This window comes from Dama dama, chromosome 9, assembly GCF_033118175.1.
Source record: "Dama dama isolate Ldn47 chromosome 9, ASM3311817v1, whole genome shotgun sequence".
NCBI lineage: Eukaryota > Metazoa > Chordata > Mammalia > Artiodactyla > Cervidae > Dama > Dama dama.
Genome location: NC_083689.1, coordinates 58,603,470 through 58,631,161, shown reverse-complemented (window position 1 = coordinate 58,631,161; position 27,692 = coordinate 58,603,470).

The window sequence follows — 27,692 nt, the reverse complement described above, 5'->3', positions numbered from 1 at the left end:
CCATTCTGTTGTTTTCCTCTATTTCTTTGCATTGATCGCTGAGGAAGGCTTTCTTATCTCTCCTTGCTATTCTTTGGAATTCTGCATTCAAATGGTAATATCTTTCTCTTTCTCCTTTGCTTTTCGCTTCTCTTCATTTCACAGCTCCTGAATTAGAATCTTCAAGTCAGCAAGTTGCAGTCTATATGTTTGGGAAGCACTGGTCCAAGCCACTGGTCCGAGGCTTTGTATTGCCTTGTTTTGTGTGTTCCAATGAGGTGTTTGGCCCTAGTTCGGTGTTCTGCTGTCCCTTTACCTTCCACCATGCTGAAATTTCCAGGCTAGGACTCTGTTTGGCTTTGTTGGGATGGAGCACAGATGCAGTCTGCTTCCTAATCTCAGGTACTCCTGACTGGGGCTCAGTGTAAAGAAAGTAGTGTTCAGGGAAATGGTCTGTTGTGAATCAGTAGATACTTAGCCAGGTACTCTGAGGGAGGCTCAGGGGAGCTAAAAACCAGCACCATCATGCAAGACTTTTCCTGACAGACAAGAGCATGTGTACTGCCAAACATTGGGGTTCATAAAGTTAGGAACTTTTCCTTTCCTCTACTATTGCATAAGCCATTTGGTCATGCCTGAGTGCATTTATCCCATATATACAATGAATAGAAAATATTGTAATAGGCTTATAGTCTGTAGAATTATTATGCCTTTTATCTGGAACTCAAACTGAAAGCAAGTACAGTTTTTCTTGTTTTGCATGTAGAAAACAGATATACTTAAGGAAGTATTTCATAGGATGTGAATTAAAAATAAAAATTATTATTTTTGTCTAATCTTCTACATCCCATCTACCTATGGACTCAGTATAATAGCTAATGGATGAAGAAAACGCCATTGGAGGAGAGGGAATTTGAAAATTACCTAAATAAAAACTCTTTTATGACAAATGGGGAAGCTAAGGCCTGGTGGGTTAGAGAAATGAGCTATCTGTCACACTGTCCTGGAGCTGGTTAGTGATGGAGCCCATAACTACTTTAGCTGCTACTTTTTAGGTTCCATGGTGGCTTACTGAACAATTCTGAAAATTGTTTTACAGAATTTTGCTGTTTTCTGTCAAACCTCAACATTCATCAGCCATAGGTATACATATATTCCCTCCCTTTTGAACCTCCCTCCCAACTCCCTCCCCATCCCACCCCTCTAGGTTGCTACAGAGCCCCTGTTCATTTTCTGAGCCATACAGCAAATTCCCATTGTCTATCTATTTTACATACGGTAATATAAGTTTCTATGTTACTTGTTCCATACTCTCACCCTCTCCTTCCCTCTCCCCATGTCCATAAGTCTAATCTCTATGTCTGTTTCTCCATTGCTGCCCTGTAAATAAGTTCTTCAGTACCATTTTTCTAGATTCTGTATATGAGCATTAGAATGTGATATTCATCTTTCTCTTTCTGACTTATTTCTCTTTGTATAATAGGCTCTAGGTTTATCCATGTTATTAGAAGTGACTCAGATGCATTCCTTTTTATGGCCGAGTAATATTCCATTGTGTATATGTACCACCCTTTATCCATTCATCTGTTGAGGGACATCTAGGTTGCTTCCATGTTCTAGCTATTGTAAATAGTGCTGCTATGAACAATGGAATACCTGTGTCTTTTTCAATTTTGGTTTCCTCAGGGTATATGTCGAGGAGTGGGATTGCTGGGTCATATGGTAGTTTTATTCCTAGTTTTTAAGGAATCTCCATACTGTATTTCACAGTGGCTAACCCTAACCCTAACCCTAACCCTAACCCTAACCCTAACCCTAACCCACCAACAGTGCAAGAGAATTCTCTTTTTTCCACACCCTCTCCAGCATTTATTGTTTGCTGACTTTTTGATGATGGCCATTCTGACTGGTGTGAGGTGGTATGTCATTGTAGTTTTGATTTGCATTTCTCTAATGTGAATTGATGTGATGTTGAGGATCTTTTCATATGCTTCTTAGCCATCTGTATGTCTTCTTTGGAGAAATGTCTGTTTAGGTCTTTTTCCCAGTTTTTGATTGGCTTGTTGTTTTTCTGGCATTGAGTTCTATGAGCTGGTTGTATAGTTTGGAAATTAATCATTTGTCAGTTGTTTCATTTCCTATTATTTTCTCCCATTCTGAGGGTTGTCCTTCCACCTTGCTTATAGTTTCATTTGCTGTGCAAAAGCTTTTATGTTTAATCAGGTCCCACTTGTTTAGTTTTGTTTTTATTTCTGTTACACTAGGAGGTGGGCATAGAGGATCTTGCTTTATGTCATTGAGTGTTCTGCCTGTTTTCCTCTAAGAATTTTATAGTTTCTGGTCTTACATTTAGGCCTTTAATCCATTTTGAGTTTATCTCTGTGTATGGTATTGGGAGGAGAAGGAAATGGCAAGCCACTCCAGTATTCTTGCCTAGAGATTCCTGTGGACGGAGGAGCCTGGTGGGCTGCTGCCATAGGGTTGCACAGTCGGACATGACTGAAGCGACTTAGCATGCATACATGCATTGGAGAAGGAAAGGGCAACCCACTCCAGTATTCTTGCCTGGAGAATCCCAGGGACGGAGGAGCCTGGTGGGCTGCCTTCTATGGGGTCGCAAAGAGTCGGACACGACTGAAGTGACTTAGCAGCAGCAGCAGCAGCACAGTGTTAGGAAGTGTTCTAATTTCATTCTTTTACATGTAGCTGTCCAGTTTTCCAGCACCATTTACTGAAGAGGCTGTCTGTCCCCCATTGTATATTCTTGCCTCCTTTGTCAAAAATGAGGTACCCATAAGTGCATGGGTTTATTTCTTGGCTTTCTATCCTGTTTCAGTTCAGTTCAGTCGCTCATTCATGTCCGACTCTTTGCAACCTCATGAACCACAGCACGCCAGGCCTCCCTGTCCATCACCAACTCCCGGAGTCCATGCAAACCTATATCCGTTGAGTCGGTGATGCCATCCAACCATCTCATCCTCTGTCATCCCCTTCTCCTCCTGCCCCCAATCCCTCCCAGCATCAGGATCTTTTCAAATGAGTCAGCTCTTCGCATCAGGTGGCCAAAGTATTAGAGTTTCAGCCTCAATATTAGTCCTTCCAATGAACACCCAGGACTGATCTCCTTTAGGATGGACTGGTTGAATCTCCTTGCAGTCCAAGGGACTCTCAAGAGTCTTCTTCAACACCCACAGTTCAAAAGCATTAATTCTTTGGCACTCAGCTTTCTTTATAGTCCAACTCTCATATCCATACATGACCACTGGAAAAGCCATAGCCTTGACTAGACAGACCTTTGTTGACAAAGTAATGTCTCTGCTTTTTAATATGCTGCTAAATTGGTCATAACTTTCCTCCCAAGGAGTAAGCGTCTTTTAATTTCATGGCTGCAATCACCATCTGCAGTGATTTTGGAGCCCAGAAAAATAAAGTCAGCCACTGTTTCCGCTGTTTCCCCATCTATTTGCCATGAAGTGATGGGACTGGATGCCATGATCTTAGTTTTCTGAATGTTGAGCTTTATGCCAACTTTTTCACTCTCCTCTTTCACTTTCATTAAGAGGCTCTTTAGTTCTTCTTTGCTATCTTGTTTCATTGGTCTATATTTCTGTTTTTGTGGCAGTACCATACTGTCTTGATGACTGTAACTTTGTAGTATAATCTGAAGTCAGGAAGGTTGATTCCTCCAGCTCCATTCTTCTTTCTCAAGACTGCTTTGGCTATTTGGGGTCTTTTGCGTTTCCATATGAATTGTGAAATTTTTTGTTTTAGTTCTGTGAAAAATGTCACTGGTAATTTGATAGGGATGATATTGAATCTGTAGATTGCATTTGGTAGTATAGTCATTTTCACAATATTTATTCTTCTTACCCAGGATCATGGAATATCTCTACATCTATTTAAGTCATCTTTGATTTCTTTCATTATAATTTTCTGTGTACATTTTTGTCTCTTTAGGTAAGTTTATTTCTAGATCTTTAATTCTTTTTGTTGCAATGATGAATGGGACTGATCCCTTAATTTCTCTGATTTTTCATTTTTAGAATATAGAAATGCAGGTGGTTTCTGTGTATTGATTTTGTATACTTGATGTTCAAGGATAGAAAATCCTTGATGTTCCTCTTCCCCAAACATGACTATCTTGTATAATTTCTTCCCCTCTCATCCATTCTGACAAATTCAAAGACTGACTATAAACAAATGAATCCCAAATCAATTCTCTAGTCCCAATCTTATTAGCCTATTAGATGTCCTCACTTGAATGCTTCTCTGATGCCTCCAACTCAACTTGTCTTTCCAGTTTTTTTCTTAAGACAGCTCCTCTTGTGCTTCCATAGAACCACATATCCCCATCAGAGTGTTTATAAAACTGTATTTAATTGTCAATTTGCTTGTCTCTCTATGACATAGACTCTCAGCCTGTGACAGCAGTGGCTATGTTTGATTCATTGCTTGATCCCTAGCATCTAGCACAATACTTTGCATATAGTAGAATGATCACAAAGTACTCAGTATAACAATGGCAATTTATCCAGGATTCCCCAGGAGGCAAAGACTGAGGCAAAGAAATATTGCTACTTCTTTTGTTGGGAGTGCAGGCCATGGTACAGGAATAAGGTTCAGTAATGAAGCAGAGAAGGAAAAAGAGGCAGTACAAAGATGTGTTATCAAGCTGTTATCAAGAGGTGTTATCAAGAGCTGGTCACCCAGAAGTTTTTTAAACTACTCTCAGAAAGAAAGTGGGAATGCTTTATCCACTGACTTTCTTCCCCCACGGAGCACTAACACCTCTTCACTTCTGTAATAAGCATGGGTGGGTATCAAGTGGTTCCATGACTTCTCACACCTCAGAGTCAACAACAAAGTCCTGGGAGACAATGCAGGAGATGTGCAAGAATCATATATAAATTGATGGCCAAATTAGGACCCAGGTTTCCTCCATCTCTTTTGGGTAACTCCCACCTCCAATGAGCTAACATAACTTTACCAAAATACCTTCAAAATATACCCTGTTATTAATATCTGTTCCTCCTCTGCAGGTTTTTTTAATTTTTTTATTTTAGAATCTCTCTGTTTCTCACTTATGTTTATGCCATCATCTCTTACTTAACCTTCCTGTATCCAGTCTTGCCCGCTGTGATCATTGTTCTGATCCTAATCCTTCAATGATGCTCCATCCTTGTCAGGAAAAAACTGAATCTCATTAACTTGACTTATAAGAATTTTCATGATTTCATTCATTGTATTTAACCAGCTGCATCTGATGCCATATCCCTTCCCCTGCACATCAGAATTTCTAAACTTTGGTCATACAGAATGGCTTGAAATCCCCTGTGTGGTTATGCTCCCTCACATCTCTGGAGCTGGAAATGTTGCTTCCTTTCCTTGGAATGCTGGTCTTTCTCCAGTGAGTTTCTTTCTATCCTTCAAAACTCAGCTCAGGCATTAGACCCTCTAGAAACCCTATGCTGATTCCTTTCCTCTAGACCAATGATTCTCAAACAGTAGTGCATCAGAATCACCTGGAAGCCTTGTAGAAACAGAGATGGTTGGGTCCCACTCCCCAGAGCTTCTGATTCAATAGTAGGTCTGGGGTGGGGCTTGAGAATGTGCAGTTTTAACATGTTCCCAGATGATGCTGTTGTTGCTAGTTCAGGACCACATTTTGAGAACTACAGCTCTGGAGAAACACCTGTACTTTTCCTTTACATAAGATTTTACACAGCTTATATAGTAGTTTTGCTTACTGGTGTCTTTCCCCAATCAGCATGTACTCATCAGAGGGAAGAAGCAAGGTGTTATCAATGTCTATAAACCAGCACTTGGTACTGAGCCTGGCACATAGATGCTATGTTAACAGAAGGAAAAGGGGGGAATAGGAAGAGAGACACTTTGAAAAAAGACTGGAAGACAGAATTAGATACAAAGGTCTTCAAAGCATGTCCCCAGATCAATACTTTTTATTTTTGGCACAGAATACTATTATACTACAAAGATAGTATATTCTACTAAACATAGAACCAGTGCAGTGTAGTGGCTATAAGTGTGGACTCTGATATCATACAGCCTAATATTAAATCCTAGTTTCACCGTATGATGTTAGACCTGTTACTTAATCCCTCTTTAAAATTTAGTTTTTACACTCATAAAATGGGAATAATAAAAATTCTACCTAATGGGATTGTTTTAATATTTAGCTGAGGTAATACTCAGTAGTTTTTAATAGTTCTTAGCATATCATAAGCACCCAATAAATGTTAACTACTATTTTATTATCTGTTCCTTTATATAGCTTAGTTACAAAATGATGTAATTTTAGTGACTGAATAGACATGAGCACCAACAACCAAATATAAGCTAGGTTGCTTATTTCTTAGGAATTTTTGTGTGTTGAAGCATTGGGTTTATTTAAGATTCAACATTTATTTTTAAATTCAGATGATTGTTATCAAGGTGGAACAATGGACTCGGGAAGAAACCGACTTCAGTTTTATAAAATAAGTTGTACATTTGCTACTTGAAATTTATTTTTTAAATATTCATATTGTAAAGGGGAAAAAGTCTTCAAAAGGATACATCTGCTAAAAGAATATTTCAGATACATCTGCTAAAAGAATATTTCCATTAAAATAACTTATGGTTAAAAAGACAGTTTTATCCAAATATCTCAAGAGGCTTTATAGTCATTATCTAAATATCCCTCTGAAATATCATTAACATATGCCGTGCCAATGTTCTGGGGAGAAAATGCCTGTCAAGTGAATATGTTCAGAAGCAGAATTCTAGTGCTTAGATCAGTAAGCTAAGCCAGAAGGTAAAACATTACAATAAAAAGATGAAACTGACAGGAAAGAATTTTAGAAACTGTATTGAGGAGGAGTCTATAGACCTTACACAAAGATGATCTTTCTCTCAAAGGCTACAAGTGGAAGGGGAATAATTTGTAATCATTTGAATAGTGTCCCTCCTCCTCTTTCTGTTCACTCATTCAATTGTTCAACAAACAGAATCTAAGGTGTACCAGGCTATGCTAAGCATTTATCTTGTACTACATCATTTGATTTATATACACATTTACAAAGTAGATATTGTGATTAATTCTACTTACAGAACAGAAGCTTATAGGGATGAGGAAATGTACCTGATTCCTCCAGCTCTGTTTTACTACAGGGCTACAGTAACCAAGACAGTGTGGTAGTGGCATAAAAACAGAAATATAGATCCATGGAATAGGAAAGCTCAGAGATAAACCCACATACCTATGGTTTCCTAATCTATGACAAAGGAGGCCAGGATATACAATGAAGAAGGCAGCTTCTTCAATAAGTGGTGCTGGCTAAACTGGACAACTACATGTAAAGAATGAAATCAGAACACTCCCTAATACCATACACAAAAATAAACTAAAAATGAATTAAAGACCTAAATGTAAGGCCAGACATAATAAAACTCTTAGAGGAAGACATAGGCAGAACACTCTGGCATAAATCACAGCAAAATCCTTTTGACCCATCTCCTATAGTAATGAAAATAAAAATAAACAAATGGGACCTGATTAAGCTTTAAAGGTTTTGCATAGCAAAGGAAATCATAAACAAGATGAAAAGACAACCCTCAGAATGGGAGAAAATATTTGCAAATGAAGCAATTGAAAAAGGATTAATCTCCAAAATATAAGAACAGCTCATGCAGCTCAATATCAAAAAACAAACAACCCAATCAAAAAATTGGTGGAAGACCTAAATTGATATTTCTCCAAAGAAGATACATAGATGACTGACAAACAGATGAAAAAGAAGCTGAGCATCACTAATTATTAGAGAAATACAAATCAAAACTACAATGAGCTATCACCTCACACCTGTCAGAAAGGCTATCATCACAACATCTATTATCGATAACAAACAATAAATGCTGGAGAGGGTGTGGAGAAAAGAGAACTCTCTTGCACTGTTGGTGGGAATGTATATTGATACAGCCACTATGGAGACCAGTATGGAAGTGTCGGGGGAGTTTGTAATTTCCTCAGTTCTGTCTTGCCACAGCAAATTTTGAAGCAACGCATGAACCAGTGTTACAGCTCGGTTACAGTTCAGTTTTATTTGGTAAGCAAAGGAAAATACATCCTCAAGGCATGAGGGCGGGCCGACCCAAAAGAGGCCTAGAGAAGAGCTGAGCGGCTCAATTTTGGCTCCCCTTTTATATGTTTTTTTCCTCCCCCTTAGCCTGCCTTGTGTAAATTGGGCTAGTCAGGAGGGCTGTTTGCTTCACCTGAGGTTCTTACTCTGGTCCTCGGACCTTGCTTTCTTCAATTTTCATGGGCTTTTTCCTTTCTTTGTCTTTTAGCCACCATTATTTTGGACTCCTTTTTCCTATTCTAACTACCTAACACTACTGTATAGCATAGTATCTACTCAATGCTCTGTGGTGACTTAAATGCGAAAAAATCCAAAAAAGAGGGGATACATGTATACATATATAGTTGATTCAGTTTGCTGTACAGTAAAAACTAACATAACATTGTAAAACAACTCCATTCCAATAAAAATTACAAAAAAAGAAATGTACCTGAGTCACAGAGTAATTGGAGAACTGAGTGTTTTTAACTCCAGATGCTGGGTTCTAATCACCATGCTACTCCATGGCGTTCTACTACAGGGTGTTCACAGAATTGGGGATGCATGGAAGCCAAAAGGGGTTTTGAAAATGACTGTCTGAGTGTGACTGCATAAACTATTGAGGGAATGATGGGCAGGAAGTCTAAGGGTCCCCAAATGGAGGAAATAGGCTGCAAGTGTCAGACATTTTTTATCTCTCTTTTAAGCGGCAGAAGGAAACAAACTACAAGTGTTAGATTCTTTTTCCCTTCTTTATACAAAATTAACAGCAGGTTTATTTTAAAATTCTGTGTTGCCATGACGACACCTGGTTCCACCTAAACTTAACTTTTCTCAAACTTTGAGCTAACCAATGCATTTTTCTTATGGAAATGTTTTTCTTAAGCTTTGTTAGTGAACTATGTATTTACTTTAGATCCCATCTTTCTTCAAGTAGGTTCAGCCTAAGACTTAGAACTGATTTGACAAACCAGTACATTTTACTCATGCAAATGTCCTCTTAAGCTGTTACTGAGACTATGTATTTGCTTGGAAACCTGCCTTTCTTCAAGATTCATGTCAATTGTTTCATGGCCTGGGATGACTCACCTTGTGCCAATGTTATCTCAAAATGCATGTTGTGAGTGAGGGGCCTGGTGCCACTCTCTGAGTTTTGAGACATTTCCTTTCTCTAATTAGCAGCCTGCTAGTAGGTATATAACTTCCTGCTAGAGACTAACAGGGGGGCACTCTTTCTGCCCCCTTCTGATGTCTATGTCAGAAGCTTTCTCTATCTCTTTTACATTTTAATAAAACTTTATTACACAAAAGCTCTGAGCAATCCGGCCTTGTCACTGGCCCTGGATTGAATTCTCCTCTGGAGGCTAAGAATCCCAGTGTCTTTCATGGCTCAGCAACAACTTTTCACTATCCTATGTGCAAGTTATAAAAGTTTACCTCTGATATTTAATTTATTAAGCAATTACTTATGTATTTTAAATAGTGTATTCTGAAAGTGATGTATTAACTTGGAATATAGCTTTTCCCCAAACTCATTTTTCATGGGATCATCTGATTGAAATACTGGATATGCATTTCCTTGCCTTCATTAAAACCAAATTTGAGTTTTCTAAAGAAAATTATTTTCACTTTTGTTTGGACTGTTTAATGTTTATGACATAGCACTTTTGGTATTTGTGTCTGCTGTTATCATGGAAATGTTATTCTAAACCATCCATACTTAATTATATAGCTTTGATGGCTGTTTTGCTTATTCATGCATATATATTATAATAATTATATGTAGTATCATATATAATGTATATGTTGTAATGTACTGTATATATATGCTTCTCAGGTGATGCAGTAGTAAAGAATCCACCTGCCAATGTAGGAGACACAGGTTCAGTCACTGATTCAGGAAGATCCCTTGGAGACGGAGATAGCAACCCACTCCAGCATTCCTGCTGGGAAATCCCATGGACAAAGAAGCCTGGAGGGCTACAGTCCATATGGTCACAAAGAATCAGACATGAGTTAGAGACATGACAGGAACAATATGTGTATATATGCATGCCGTATGCTCAGTCACTTCAGGCGTGTCCAACTCTTTACAGCCCTATGGACTGTAGCCCACCAGGATCCTCTGTCCATGGGGCACTCCAGGCAAGAATACTGGAGTGGGTTGCCAGATCCTCCTCCAGGAGACCTTCTGACCCAGGGATTGAACTGCATTTCCTGCATTACAGGTGGATTCTTTACTGCTGAGCCACTGGGGAAGCCCAATGTGTGTTGTATATATATATAACTTTATACATTATATTAATGTAACTTTTATATAGATTCTCAAAATATGATGTAAAAGTCTTAATTAAAAGTTCATTTCACACTCTCAGGTATAAAATTTTACCACCAAAGAGTAACTATTGAATTCATGCTAATTTTTTAACAGATTTCTATCAAGTAACCTTTATGAACACCCCAAGATAGTATTGATAGATTCGTAGGCTAAATTGACTTACTAATTTGTCTTCAAGATTAAATATTTAAGAAACTATTCTGTAATATGAAAGACTTGTTAGGGTTCTAATAAAATCCATCATTTTATTTATTGAGATAGATTTCTTATTTTGAGTGGTGGACTAAAAATGTTATCGCCTTATACTTAATATTAGAGGTTTTATAAAGCGTTTGAAAAGTGACTCAAGGGGGTCAGCCCAATTTCCATTCTTTTTATCTTTCTGTCTCTCTGGTGTTAGTTTCATCCTAAGACTGTTCCCCTTTAGCAAAATGGTAGCAGATGGTGCTTTGAGAATAAGGAGAGAGGGAAAAAGGGAAAGCAGGAATGAGGGGGGAGGTAGAGAGACAGGGATCAAGCCAGTGCTGTTCTTCTAACCATGTAACAAAAGGATTTCATTTAGTCTAACAGGGCAGATTGATATTACATGTTAACCCTTGAATCAATCCATGTGACCATAGAAATGTCAAACATAAATTGACTTGTTTCAATTAGAGTGTGCCTCTGAGGCTGAAGATGGATAAATCTCCAAAGTGCATGGCTATTCCACAGTGAGGGCGGGATGAAACAGAGGCTGCTGGGTCTACTATTTGTTTCAATGTAGCAGTATGGACTTCTATGGGGATCAGTTCAGCTCAGTCACTCAGTCAGGTCTGACTCTTTGCAACACCATGAATCGCAGCATGCCAGGTCTCCCTGTCCATCATCAACTCCCAGAGTTTACTCAAATTCATGTCCATCGAGTCGGTGATGCCATCCAAACATCTCATCTTGTGTTATCCCCTTCTCCTGTCCCCAATCTCTCCCAGCATCAGGGTCTTTTCCAATGAGTCAACTCTTCCTTCCCATGAGGTGGCCAAAGTACTGGGAGTTTCAGCTTCAGCATCAGTCCTTCCAATGAACACCCAGGACTGATCTCCTTTAGGATGGACTAGTTGGATCTCTTTGCAGTCCAAGGGACTCTCAAGAGTCTTCTCTAACACCACAGTTCAAAAGCATCAATTTTTTGGCACTCAGCTTTCTTCACGGTCCGACTCTCACATCCATACATGACTACTGGAAAAACCATAGCCTTGACTAGATGGACCTTTGTTGGCAAAGTAATGTCTCTGCTTTTTAATATGCTATCTAGGTTGGTCATAACTTTCCTTCCAAGGAGTAAGCATCTTTTAATTTCATGGCTGCAATCACCATCTGCAGTGATTTTGGAGCCACCAAAAATAAAGTCTGACACTGTTTCCACTATTTCCCCATCTATTTCCCATGAAGTGATGGGACCAGATCTTAGTTTTCTAAATGTTGAGCTTTAAGCCAACTTTTTCACTCTCCTCTTTCACTTTCATCAAGAGGCTTTTTAGTTCCTCTTCACTTTCTGACATAAGGGTGGTGTCATCTGCATGTCTGAGGTTATTGATATTTTTCTTGGCAATCTTGATTCCAGCTAGTGCTTCTTCCAGCCCAGTGTTTCTCATGATGTACTCTGCATATAAGTTAAATAAGCAGGTGACAATACACAGCCTTGACATACTCCTTTTCCTATTTGCAACCAGTCTATTGTTCCATGTTCAGTTCTAACTGTTGCTTCCTGACCTGCATATAGGTTTCTCAAAAGGCAGGTCAGCTGGTCTGGTATTCCCATCTCTTTCAGAATTTCCCACAGTTTATTGTGATCCACACAGTCAAAGGCTTTGGCATAGTCAATAAAGCAGAAGTAGATGTTTTTCTGGAACTCTCTTGCTTTTTTGATGATCCAGCAGATGTTGGCAATTTGATCTCTGGTTCCTCTGCCTTTTCTAAAACCAGCTTGAACATCTGGAAGTTCACAGTTCACATATTGCTGAAGCCTGGCTTGGAGAATTTTGAGCGTTACTTTACTAGTGTGTGAGATGAGTGCCATTGTGTGGTAGTTTGAGCATCCTTTGGGATTGCCTTTCTTTGGGATTGGAATGAAAACTGACCTTTTCCATGTCCTGTGGCCACTGCTGAGTTTTCCAAATTTGCTGGCACTTTGAATGCAGCACTTTCACAGCATCATCTTTTAGAATTTGAAATAGCTCAACTGGAATTCCATCACCTCCACTAGCTTTATTCATAGTGATGCTTTCTAAGGCCCACTTGACTTCACATTGTAGGATATCTGGCTCTAGGTGAGTGATCACACCATCGTGATTATCTGAGTCATGAAGATCTTTTTTGTACAGTTCTGTGTACTCTTGCTACCTCTTCTTAATATCTTCTGCTTCTGTTAGGTCCATACCATTTCTGTCCTCTATTGAGGACATCTTTGCATGAAATGTTCCCTTGGTATCTCTAAGTTTCTTGAAGTTATCTCTAGTCTTTCCAATTCTGTTGTTTTCTTCAATTTCTTTGCACTGATTGCTGAGGAAGGCTTTCTTATCTCTCCTTGCTATTCTTTGGAATTCTGCATTCAAATGGGAAGATTTTTTCTTTTCTTCTTTGCTTTTTGCTTCTCTTCTTTTCACAGCTATTTGTAAGGCCTTGGGGATAGTGCAGAAGAAATCCCAAAGCACTTTCATATCCATGCCCTTCACTTGATTTCCAGAAGAACTCTTGAGTAGTGAGGTATAACTAGGATCATTTCCATTTGATGGATGAGGACACTGAATTCGGTGTGGCTAAGTTACCCTGAGCTCATGTTTATTTTCCTTTAACTCCAGTTCAACACTTTCTAGATACTTGTTCATTTTGTTAAAATAACTAGTTCAAAAGTTTAATGATTCAGTCAAAATACACATTTGCTATTATGTTGCCCAAAGAGACCTGTGGTATTGAATTTTAAAACTTTTGCTATCCTATCATTCCAAAATGGTAGCAAGTAACAGTAGACAGTGTTGCCTAGGGATATACGGAAGAGTCCAAAATCACACCTGCCTTGGTTGGCATCTTTGTTCTCAAATAGCCTCTCAAACAGGGTCACAGATGGAGAATCCACTTTCTATATTTGCCTTAGAAACTTGCTGCCGCCTTTCTACTATTGTGATTGGTAGTTGTAGTTGTGATTTTTGTGTTCTCCCAAGACATCAATATATGAAAAAGTCTAGATGTCACTATGCCAGGATAGCTAGAGACCATCTAGAAATGTTGCAGTGTTCAAGGGAAGGGTTCTGTGTGACAATTTGCCAATAGTCTCAGAAGAATAGAAGATTCTTGAATAAAAATTCAAAGAGAAAATTTCCAAATTGGAAGAAAATCCTTTCTTGGGAGGCTTGCTCACTTTGCTTCTCCTAATAATATCTTTTCACTATTTAATATAGATAAATGTGGTTATAATAGGAAATGGCTGGTCTGAGAAGGAATTGTGAAAATACTACAATTGGAGGTTATAAGATTTAGTAATAATTAACCCCTAAAGTTGGTATTAATATATGCACTTGTTGACTTTCACAATGACATTGAATGCCACCATGATGTCAACAATGTTCCTAAAATTCTTGTGGTCATGTATATTCTTTTTTATGTTTTCTCAGGATCTTAAAGAACTTATAATTTTATGTGGCACGGACATGGAGATGGTGGTTCTAGAGGTAGTAAAAAACCCACAGAGTAGAACATTCATACCATATATATATCCACAGATAGATATTCCTACCATAAGATAGAAAGGAATATTTACACTAGAGAAAGAAAGAAGTGAAGTTGCTTAGTCATGTCCGACTCTTTGCAACCCATGTACTGTAGCCTACCAGACTCCCCTGTCCAGGGGATTTTCCAGGCAAGAATACTGGAGTGGGTGGCCATTTCAGAGATTGTTTTATAACTACTGGGCAAAGCCCTTTGGCAAATGCTGGGAATAGGGGAATGTATCATTCCTCTTTAACAAATTAAGCATAGCAAGGGGTCAGATATACAAAATAATAAAATACATTGGACTTTATTTAATAATAAGCATTTACATAAATTCCAAATCCAGTGCAGGGGTCCCCAGTCTCTGGGACCTAATGCCTGATGATCTTACATGGAACTGATATAACAGTAATAGAAATAAAGCACACAATAAATGTAATCTTGAATCATCCCCAAACCATCCCCCCAACCCTGGACTGTTAAAAAACTGTCTTCTGTGAAACTTGTCCCTGGTGCCAAAAAAAGTAAGGAAGAGGGATATACTTGAACAAACAAAAGTCACTAGCAACTGAACATAGATAAATGTCAAATATGTGGTGCTGTTAAATATGTTAGAGAAAATCAGAAGACTGAAGCTCTCAAAAAGGTGTTCTAGAGGAGATAGGATTTTGTGTGAGAAATTCATGAAGGAGCAATCCCCAGGCAGGCAATAAATGGGTTAAGTGTTAGTGAATTCATGGTAAGTAAGATGGATGAGGTTTATTTCAGGAGAAGTGTGTTCAAGTCTAAAAATAGTGGGGAAAAAATGGTTAGAGGCCAGCTTGCAATACGCCTTTGAGAAAAGAGTGAACTGCACCAATCCCTTGCTAGACTCACTGCCCAGTGCTCACTAGAAATTCTCTTAGCTCCTAGAGGTCAGAAGTATAGGGACTCATGTCTACTTACAGTATTTCCAAGGACTTCAGCATCATTATCCCCACCCCACCCCCAACCACACAAACACACACACACTGTTCCCCGGGTTACAGCTCCTATTCTTTTCTTGGTGAAGATTAATTTTTTTTTTCAGCCACACAGCCAATTTGAAATTTCTCTGCTAGTATTTCTGGGCTTCAGGTACAGCATTTTTCTTAGCTGGTAACTGCCATGAATTTTTGCTGCAGATTAGCACTTTATTATTATTTTTCCTTCCTACTCTATTTTTTTTCATGTTACATTGTTACTGTAAAATTTAAATCAGTAATGCATTTAGGTAGACAGTTTCTATCGAAAATACAAATCAAGATAGAGTCACAGCACATCTAATTTGCTGTGCAGACTTGGTGTTTGATAAAGGGCTGAAACTGAGAAAGATTCAACTCCTGTTTTATGCTGTCTTATCATGGCAATTATCACGGAGATTAAGAGAAGCAAGACAAAACAAAGCCTTCATCTTGGGGGGACAAAACAAGTAAATATGAGTAACAGTCACTAAAACAGAAATGACATTAATGAAATGGTGCTGATATTTTGAAACTGGTTGTGTCTAAATATAAATCAGCGTTTTGTTCAAAACCTGAATTGTTAATTAAAATATCTAATCTAAAACCTTAATCAGTTTTTTAAATTATATTTATTTTTAATTGATTGATTGCTTTATAATATTGATTTCTCCATACATCAACATGGATTAGCCATAGGTGTACATATGTTCCCCTCCCTTTTAAACTTCCCTTTCACCTCCCTCCCCATCCCACACCTCTAGGTTGTCACAAGCCCCAGTTTGAGTTCCCTGAGTCATACAGAAAATTTTCACTGGCTATCTATTTTACACACTGGAATGTATATACTTCCATGCTACTCTCTCCATTCATCTCACCCTCCTCTTTCTCTCCCCGCCCTTGTCTGTAAGTCTGTTCTCTATGTCTGCGTCTCCATTGCTGCCCTGCAAATAGGTTCATCAATACCATCTTTCTAGATTCCATATATATGCATTAATATATATTTGTTTTTCTCTTTCTGACTTACTTCAACTGTATAGTAGGCTCAAGTTTCATCCAGTTCATTAGAACTGAGTTGACTGCATTCCTTTTTATGCTGTTTACTCAGTTTTGAAGAAGATTAAAACACAAAGGCAAGGATGGAGAGAGTAGAAAAATTGGATGATTATTTAGCTATGACAAACCTAGACAATGTGTTAAAAAGCAGAGACATCACTTTGCTGACAAAGGCCTATCTAGTCAAAGCTATGGTTTTTCCAGTAGTCATGTACAGATGTGAAGTTGGACCATAAAGAAGGCTGAGTGCTGAAGAACTGATGCTTTCAAACTGTGGTATTCGAGAAGACTCTTGAGAGTCTCTTGGACAGCAAGGAGATCAAACCAGTCAGTCCTAAAGGAAATCAGCCCTGAATATTCATTGGAAGGACTGATGCTAAAGCTGAAGCTCTAATAATCTAGCTACCTGATGTAGAAAAGACTCTGATGCTGGGAAAGATTGAGGGCAGGAGGAGAAGACCAGGACAGGGGATGAGATCATTGGATGGCATTATCGACTTAATGGACATAAATTTGAGCAAGCTCCAGGAGATGGTGATGGCCTGGGAAGCCTGGCGTGCTACAGTCCATGGGGTAACAGAGAGTTGGACACGACTTAGCGACTGAACAACAGCAACAATTTACATTAAAAAAAGAAAACTCTAACCCTTTACTATTCCATGGAGCTGAGAATTTCTTCAAGATGAGTTCTGCAAGTCCGAGAGGGACTCCTTTTAACTGCCCATGAGTATGTGACCTCCTTGAGAAAAGCATGAGAGTAAGGCTGGAGCCATTCCATCTTTGTTTACCATTACCTCCAAAGGTCAAAAAACATTCTAAGATCCCTCCTTTTCCATACTAAGCTTTTTATGAACAAAATTCAAAATAGTAGCAATTTTTTGAAAGTGAAAGTGAAGTTGCTCAGTGAAAGTGAAATCGCTCAGTCATGTCTGAACCTTAGTGACCCCATGGACTGTAGCCTACCAGGCTCCTCTGTCCATGGGATTTTCCAGGCAAGAATACTGGAGTGGGTTGCCATTCCCTTCTCCAGGAGATCTTCCTGACCCAGGGATTGAATCCAGGTCTCCCACATTGTAGGCAGATGCTTTACCATCTGAGCCACCAGGGAAGCATTTTCTTTAATATTTCAAAAGTTGTTTAGAATAGTCATTAAGAATAGGGAAAATGCAGAAATACTTAAAATGAATATATAAAATCACTTGAGATTATACACTTTGTTATTAATACTTTTCTAGAAAATATTCCAGTCTTTTGTTTCATTATCAATAAATGCATACATAATATCCATATATTCATTAATTTATTCACCAGTATGTAATTATAATGGAAAAAAGGTAGGAACAAAGGAAAGAAAGAAGGCTGACTGAAGGGAAAGAAGAAAGAAAGGCAGGCAGGCAAGAAGGAAGAATATGCTTTGTTTCAGGTGTTTTACTAAATACTATGAATTGAGTGATAAATAGATTAGACCTAGTCCATACTATTACAAAATGTGTCTAGTTTCGATCATTGCTTTTTTTTTTTTTTTAACAGAATCAGTTCAGTTCAGTTCAGTTCAGTCACTCAGTCGTGTCTGACACTTCGCGACCCCATGGACCACAGCATGACAGGCCTCCCTGACCATCACCAACTCCCGGAGTTTACTCAAACTCATCTCCATTGAGTCAGTCATGCCGTCCAACCATCTCATCCTCTGTCGTCCCCTTCTCCTCCCTCCTTCAATCTTTCCCAGCATCAGGGTCTTTTCTAATGAGGCAGCTCTTCGCATCAGGTGGCCAAAGTATTGGAGTTTCAGCTTCAACATCAGTCCTTCCAATGAACACCCAGGACTGATCTCCTCTAGGATGGACTGGTTGGATCTCATTACAGTCCAAGGGACTCTCAGGAGTCTTCTCCAACACCATAACTCAAAAGCATCAATTCTTTGGTGCTCAGCTTTCTTTATTGTCCAACTTTCACATCCATACATGACTACTGGAAAAACCATAGTCTTGATGAGATGGACCTTTATTGGCAAAGTAATGTCTCTGCTTTTTAATATGCTGTCTAGGTTGGTCAGAACTTTCCTTCCAAGGAGTAAGCATCTTTTAATTTCATGACTGCAGTCACCATCTGCAGTGATTTTGGAGCCCAAAAATAAAGTCTGCCACTGTTTCCCCATCTATTTGCCATGAAGTGATGGGACCAGATGCTATGATCTTTGTTTTCCTTATGTTGAGCTTTAAGCCAGCTTTTTCAGTCTCCTCTTTCAATTTCATCAAGAGGTTCTTTAGTTCTTCTTCACTTTGTGCCATAAGGGTGGTGTCATCTGCATATTTGAGGTTATTGATATTTCTACCAGCAATCTTGATTCCAGCTTGGGCTTCATCCAGCCAAGTGTTTCTCATGATTTACTCTGCATGTAAGTTAGATAAGTGGGGTGACAATATACAGCCTCGACGTACTCCTTTTCCTATTTGGAACCAGTCTGTTGTTCCATGTCCAATTCTAATTGCTACTTCCTGACCTGCATACAGATTTCTCAGCAGGCATATCAGGTGGTCTGATATTCCCTTTCTTTTAGAATTTTCCACAGTTTATTGTGATCCACACAGTCCAAGGCTTTGGCATAGTCAATAAAGCAGAAGTAGATGTTTCTGGAACTCTGTTGCTTTTTCAATGATCCAGCAGATGTTGGCAATTTGATCTCTGGTTCCTCTGCCTTCTCTAAAACCATCTTGAACATCTGGAAGTTCACAGTTCACATATCGCTGAAGCCTGGCTTGGAGAATTTTGAGCGTTACTTTACTAGCATGTGAGATGAATGCAATTGTGTCATAGTTTGAGCATTCTTTGGGATTGCCTTTCCTTGGTATTGGAATGAAAACTGACCTTTTCCAGTCCTGTGGCCACTGCTGAGTTTTCCAAATTTGCTGGCATATGGAATGCAGCACTTTCACAGCATCATCTTTTAGGATTTGAAATAGCTCAGCTGGAATTCCATCACCTCCACTAGCTTTGTTCATAGTGATGCTTTCTAAGGCCCACTTGACTTCACATTGTAGGATATCTGGCTCTAGGTTAGTGATCGCACACCATTGTGATTATCTGAGTCATGAAGAACTTTTTGGTACAGTTTTCTGTATACTCTTGCCACCTCTTTTTAATATCTTCTGCTTCTGTTAGGTCCATACCATTTCTGTCCTTTATTGAGCCCATCTTTGCATGAAATGTTCCCTTGGTATCTCTAAGTTTCTTGAAGTTATCTCTAGTCTTTCCCATTTTATTGCTTTTCTGTATTTCTTTACACTGATCACTGAGGAAGGCTTTCTTCTCTGTCTATGCTATTTTTTGGAACTCTGCTTTCAAATGTGTATATCTTTCCTTTTCTCTTTTGCTTTTCGCTTCTCTTCTTTTCACAGCTCTTTTTAAGGCCTCCTCAGACAGCCATTTTCCTTTTTTGAATTTATTTTTCTTGGGGATGGTCTTGATCCCTGTCTCCTGTACAGTGTTATAAACCTCCATCCATAGTTCTTCAGGCAGTCTGTCTATCAGATCTAGTCCCATAAATCTATCTCTCATTTCCATTGTATAATCGTAAGAGATATGATTTAGGTCATACCTAATGGTGTAGTGGTTTTCCCTAGTTTCTTCAATTTCAGTCTGAATTTGGCAATAAGGTCTTCTAGATCTGAGCCACAGTCACCTCCCGGTCTTGTTTTTACTGACTATATAGAGCTTCTCCTCCTTTGGCTGCAAAGAATATAATCAGTCTCATTTTGGTGCTGGCCATCTGGTGATGTCCAACAGAAGAAAACACTATAGAATACTTGAATCCATGTCTGCTAATAACTGAATACTATACATACCATTCTATGAATACCACATTGTATGTATCCATTTCTCTATTTAAAAGACTGTTTTGCTTCTAAGTTTTGACTTTTACATGTAGCAGTAAAAGGTTTATCCTGGTGAAGAAACCTCATTACAACTCTGATTTCCTTAGGACAGATTTCTAGAACAGGATTACTGGACTAAACTTTCTAAAGGTCCTTGGTTCCAACTGCCAACATACTTGGGACAGGAGAATTCAGAACATACATTCCCAGGATGCTGTAAATCAAACCTCCATCTGTCTGTGTTTTGAAGCAGGAAAGGAAAGGCAGATGTCTCTGTAGTTTACAAGATAATAGGTATGAAAGTTCTGGGTTTTACTTAGGACATTATTATTTATTAGTGAAACCATCTCTGTCTGTACAGTCAGTTGGAAAGGTTGCAGAATCAGAGTAGCATTCAGCTATTTTTCTGCCTCATTCATATAATGAACAAGGAACTAATTAATTCTGACATTTGAAAGGGTCTTTGATGCCACAATTAAAATAAAAAGTCCAAAAATAACTGTGTGTAACTTTGGAGAGGGTAATTCTGATGTCATTTTACTCAGATTCACAGCTTCCACTGAAACATCATTTGTGTTGCATGTGATCTTGTCTTCAAGGTAAGAGGCTTCAATTTAAACACTCAAGGACAGCGGCAACATGATCAAAACACTAGTTGGGATCGGCAGATACTTGATACAGTGGGCAACCAGCCATACTCTAATGCCATCTGGAATTCAAGAAAAACTTTTTTATGAACACTTTTTTTTAAGTTGAAACATAGTTGCCTTATACTATTATGCTAGTTTCACATATACAAATAGTGATTTAATATTCCTATGGATAAAACTCCATTTACAGTTACAAAATAATGACTATATTTCCCTGTGCTGGACTATATATTTTTATTGCTTATCTGTTTTAGTTTAGTAGTTTGTCCTCTTAATCTGCTATCTGTTTTTGCCTCTCCCTGCTTTCCATGCCCCACTGGTAATCACTACTTTGTTCTCTATATCTGTGAGTCTGTTTCTGTTTTGCCATATTCATTTATTTATTTTATAGATGTCCCATATAAATGATAACAGTATTTGTCTTACTCTGACTTATTTCACTAAGCATAATATCTTCCAGGTCCATCCACGTTGTGGCTCATAGCAAATTTTCATTCTTTTTTATGGCTGAGTAGTATCCCATGGTATATATGTACCATATCTTCTTTATCCATTCATCTATTGATGGATTAGGTTGCTTTCAGATCTTAGCTAGTATAATTGTGCTGTTATAAATACTGAAGTGAATGTATCTTTTTGAATTAATGTTTTTGCTTTCTTCGGATATATACCCAGAAGTGGAAATGCTTATCATTGTGGTAGTTCTATTTTTAGTTTTTTTGAAGAAAAACTATTCTCAACAGTGACTACACCACTTTATATTTCAACCAACGGTACACCACGATTCCCTTTTATCCATATCCTTGCCAACATTTGTTATTCACAGACTTTTTGATAATAGCCATTCTGACAGGTATGAGGTGATATATTATTGTGGTTTTGGTTTGCATTTCTCTCACATTAGCAATGCTGAGCATCTTTTCATGTGTCAGCCATCTGTATGTCTTTGGAAAAAAAATCTTCTCAGGCTTTGTCAGTTTTTAAATTCGGTTGTTAGTTTTTCTGACATTGAGTGGTATAAGCTATTTAAATATTTTGTATATTAATCCTTATTGATCATATTATTTGCAAATATTTTCTTCCATTCAGTAACTTGTCTTTTTGTTTTAGTCATCATTTCCTTTGCTATATAAAAGATTTCAGTTTAATTCGGTCCCATGTGTTTGCTGTTGCTGTTGTTTCTTTTGCCTTAGGAGACTGATAACCTCCCATCCCCACCCACCCCCAGTTGCTTATGATTTATGTCAAAGAGTCTTCTGCCTTTGTTCTCTTCTAGGAGTTTTATGGTTTCAGGTCTCCCATTTAGGTCTTTACTCCATTTTGAGTTTATTTTGTATATGGTGTAAGGAAATGTTCTAATTTCATTGTTTTACATATAGTTGTCCAGTTTTCCCAGCAAGTTTTCTTGTCTCTTTTTTTGTATATGAATCTTCCAAATTCATTCTATGAGGCTACCATTACCCCAATACCAAAACCAGGAAAAGACACTACAAGAAATTGCAAGCCAGCATCTCTGATTAATATAGGTACAAAAAAATCCCTCAATGAAATATTAGCAAACATAATCCAACAATATATGAAAAGGACCATATACCATGATCAACTGAGGTTTGTTTCAGGGATGCAGGGATGGTTCAATATTCTCAAATCAGTCAATGTGATAAACCACATTAACAAATGGAGGGATAAAAGTCACATTATTATATCAGTAGACACCAAAAAACATTTGAAAACATAACATCCAATCATGATAAGAACACCATTAAAGTGGATATAGAGTGAACATATCTCAACATAGTAAATGGCATTTATGACAAGCCCATAGTCAACATAAAAGCTGAAAGCCTTCCTGCTAAATTTTGGAAGAAGACAAGGATGCCTACTCTGGTGACTTCTTTTTAACATAGTATTGGAAGTCCTAGCCACAGCAATCAGTCAACAAAAAGAAATTTAAAAAAAAAATCCAAATAGAAAGAGAAGTAAAAATGTAACTATTTTCAAACGATGTGATACTATACATAGAAGACTCTAAAGTCTCCATCAAAAAAAAAAATGTTAGAACTAATAAATGGATAAAGTTGTAGGATTTTACTGTGGTTTTATGAAAGTAATCTCAAATAGTACTTCACAGCTGAGTAAATGAATTGAATATTTGAGTGTATATTAAACTAAGATCATACTACTTTTCTCAACCTATCCATAATGCTTGTTTGTGTAAAAGGAATTCTCTCCAAGAGGATTATTAATATAGTTAATTCCTAAGTAAGGAGTATTCCAACTTCAGTGTGGTGATTAGAAAGGCTTCTTTGAAGAACTGAAATATTGTCTGAAATCTAAGGCATGAGAAGGAGCTACACATGTGTAATGTGGGAGAAAAAGTACCCTAGGCTAAGATCAAGCCAAGTGCAAGACCTTAACCTGAAAAAGCAGTTGCTCTGTTTGCAGAACCAAAAGAAGGCAGGCTGGTCCTTCAATCTCTTTGCCAAAATCTGGTGGGGACCCTGAGTGCAAGTCTTGCACTTTGTGTACACTGTCTTTCCTTTAGCAGCTACAGCAAATCTTGGTAAATAAGAAGGCCTCTATTATTTTTGTTGAGTAGTTGAAGTATTGAAGGAATGGCTGGTATGAGTCTTTTATGTAAATTTACATGCATGGTAATATTGCTAATGAACACTGATTCACTACCTTCCTGTCAGCACTAATGTCTCCAAAAGACTTCAGTGGGTCACATTGAATGCCCATTCATCCATTTTCTTGAGAACATTCCAAAAGTGTTCATGCTTCTATGACTTGGTGATAAAGCTCCCCTTCTAGGAATGCTGAAACACATATGCTTCTGTTTGTAAAACTTCAGCTATGCATGTTCAATGCTTCTAATTTTGCTGTATCTGAATTGCAGCTGTGTTCTCATTTTATATATATATATATATATATATATATATATATATATACACACATGTGTATGTGTGTATATGAGTATTTGACTCACCTTAAAAAGCATAAATACTTACCAAGCATTGAAGTCTTAGTATGAAAATGATCATATTATTCAATATCACTCCTATATTTTAAATAGGTATGTATATATTAAAGTATGAAAGTGAAGTGAAAGTTACTCAGTTATGTCTCTTTGCAACCCAGTGGACCACAGCCCATTAGGCTCCTCCATCAGTGGGATTCTCTAGACAAGAATACTGGAGTGGGTAGCCTTTACCTTTTCTGGGGGATCTTCCCAATCCAGGGATTGAACCCGGATCTCCTGCTTTGATGGCGGATTCTTTATCATCTCAGCCCCAGGGAAGCCCATATTAAAGTAAATGTGTGTGTGTGTGTGTATGTGTATAAACTTTTTATAAGGGGCATCTATGTTTTACCTTAAAACTATATTCTCTACTACCAAAGATTATCTGTGCCACATAGCATATCCTATTCCAATTCACATTAATTTTAGGCTTTTCTTCAAATTTCCAACTCAAGCCCCACCTTGTATGGGAAGCCTTTCTTCAGCACTCCAGCTACTAGTGGTATGATGACTTTCAGAGTACTGCTTTTGCATCCTTTTCATTTGTGTCAGGCTGGTCCAGGGAGAAGAACGGAAAGGGATCAGACAGAGTGGCCTGAAGGAGTCTTTACTGTTCAAGAACCAATAATAGGTTGACAGACTGTGGCTTCATTGCATTGTATTGGCTTCAGCACTCAAGCATTCAATGAGGTCTTTGAAACTGATGTCTTCTGAGTGATTCTTGTCATATTGGGGTTGTAGACTTCTTCAGAAGTTCTTGATAAAACTGAACTTTCTCCTCCAGGAAGAAAACACATGCAGCATAAAAGTAGGCACATAGTTTAAGGTTGTTTAAAAGACCCCAAGAAACCCATCAGTTGAAGTCTATTTCCAGGTCATAGGGACCATATGTTAAAAGCAACAACAAAAATACCCAACCCTGCCAAACAACTGGCATTCATTAAGAGCTTACTATGTTCTGGGCCTGGTATGCAATAATTCACATGCATTATCACTTTGCACCTTTTAAGTTTTCTCACAATCCCCTATGGTGCATTCTATTGCTATCTCTATTTTATAGAGAGGAGAAAGCAAGATACAGAGAGGAAGTTCAGTACTTTTGCTGAAGGCCAACTGCTGGGAAGTTACAGAGGCTGATTTTGTACTCGGGCAGCCTGAATCACTCCCCTAGCCATACTCTCATTGCCTTTCTTTACTGTATTTCTTGTCCCTAATCATGATGAGAGGTGACTAGCACATTCATTTCGTGAGGGAATATGCTACCAGAAACCTGGGTGATTGACAAGAGCACCAGATATTAATGTTACAAATTCTTCTTTCAATAATGGAACCATCCATTCTGAAATACACAGAGAATAAAGACAGATTTGAAAAAGCCCATGTGGTAAAATTTCTTACCTGGAAAAATCCCATAGATAGAGGAGCCTGGTGGGCTACAGTCCATGAGGTTGCGAAGATCTGGACACAACTGAAGGAATGGAGCATGCACGAGCGTGCAGGTGGTAGTGAGCACCCTCCCTTCTACTTCCTACCCAGAGACTTGCTTAATGTCTGCTTTCTAAGAGGAAGTGTAAAAAAAATAATAAAATTTGCATTCATTCTCATTGTAACATATTCTAATTTTAAGAGATCACAGGTTAATTAAATTCATTTAAAAACAACTTTTGGGTACTACCTTAATTAACCTTCCAGGTTTCCTCGTTATTCCACTTCTATTCAGTGCTGTCAGTTTCCCAGGGTGAGGGCTAGAGCTCCTCACCTTGTCAGGTAGAAGGGGAGGGTGGGAAATAGCATTTGTTCCTCAGTTTGATTAGTGAAGCTCATTAACTGTCAGATATAAGGCACAGACAGTCCATCCAAGGAGGACAGCAACACCAGTGACATTTATTACATGGCTAGTGTTCAGAGGCTCCTTAGAAACCAATTTTCAATCTTACAGCTCCTGTGCCCAGAATGGGACTTCTCTAGGATTCATAAGGAAGCCTGATCAAAATGCAAAGTGAGAAAGAACAGATAAAGGGTCTTAGATAACTAAAGCACAAAACCAGCCCCAAAGACTCATGGCAGAGATAAAGCAGCAAAAGTTTTAACTGCTTCCCTTTATACCTGGGTGTTATTTACACAGCTTCAGTAGTGTTGTTATTTTGGGGTTTTCCTGTGACTTCACAAAGTCAGTGGGCAACAGAGATGTTTGGTTGATGTCCCAAAACAGTGGAAACTGACACTGGTTTTCTGAATTGATCACTATATTCATAGAGTGAATCTATTTCCCCCTACTTACCCTAAAATGCTTCCAGACAACAAACTTGAATGAGGACTTGGCCTCATGTTTCACATGCAAGAGCTCTGTGCGGTGAACCAGGCAATCCTCTGAAAGCATTTATGCTCTCTAGCAGTGTGGTGAGCATTTTATTCTTTTAAACAAATATCAGGAAAGGGTCCTTCTCCAAACTGATCTATAGTTTACCCACAGAAATGGATATTGAATGAAACCAGTATCCATTTTTGATTTCTATGGAGATGGTGTCCTTTAAAACCTGACCTCTAGTCCTCATTTGCCATCAAACGAGTTGTATTATTTTCCTTACCTACAGTGTGACTATATTGCATAGCATTCATAGTCTGGCTAGAAAACCATGTAGCTTTCTGATTATGTGTAGTTTTGTATTAATCTTCAATACATTATTTTACAAACCCATGAACTGGGTTATGATGTTCCCCATTTATAGAGGAGTAAACTAAGACAGAAATGTGAAGTAGCTCTCCTAAAGGTGCCCATTTAATAAATGCAGAAGGCAGGCAATGAACAGAAGTCTTCTGGCTTAACCAGAAGACTGTTCCTAAAATCTTTTCTAGCTGTAACAGTCTATGATTCAAAGCTACATGAATTGCAATTTTTCTTTCATTTACTTTAACCACTGGCTAGCCTGGTGGGGGGCTTAATAAAACATAACACTCACAACTTATTTCTCAGTCTCCTCCAATCACTTCTATTCACAAAAGAACATGACCAGGGGACAAAGATAGGGGACCCAATGAACTCCCAGTGTCCACTTGGTTACTCCTCATGTCTCAGAAGGGCAGAGGACTGAACCAGAAAGTAGGATAATTGCTCTATTACTTAAAAACAATTTCAAGGAAGTATCTCTAACTTGAAGGAAAGATGAGTCAATAAGTGAAATTTCCTGAAAAAGATACCTCAGAATAGAGGTATTTGAATTTTGAAAAGGAATTAGAATTACCTGTGGAGTTACTAGAAATGCATATTGATGGCCATCACTATATAGAGATTCTGATCCAATATATGGGGCTAATGTGTCTGAATTTTTATCAAATTCGCTAGGTCTGATGCAATTAATGTTAAAAAGGAACTGTCCTAGAGACTCCCTGGAGTCCATTTGAGCTGCTATGACAAAATACCATAGACCCATTAACTGATAAGCAACAGAAATTTATTCATCACAGTCCTGGATGCTGGAAGTCTGTTGATCAGGATGCCAGTGTGGTTGCATGAGGGCTCTCATCTGTTTTCACACTTTTCCTTTGTATCCTCACAGAACCAAAAAGGCTAAGAATCTCTCTTGTGTGTGTGCTCAATTGCATCCAATTCTTTGCAACTCCATGGACTACAGCCTGCAAAACTCCTCTGCTAATGGAATGTTCCAGGCAAGAATACTGGAGCAGGTTGCTATTTCCTAGTCCAGGGGAATCTTCCCAACCCAGGGATCGAACGCACATCTCTCGTGTCTCCTGCATTGGTAGGCAGATTCTTTATTACTAATGCTACCCTCTAGGTTCTCTTTTATAAGACTCTAATCCCACTCATAAGGATCCGGTCTCCAGTCTCATAGTTTAAGCTCCTCCCAAAGACTCCAATTCCTAATACAATCACCATTGGGGGGTTGGGATTTCAACGTCTGTATTTTGTGGT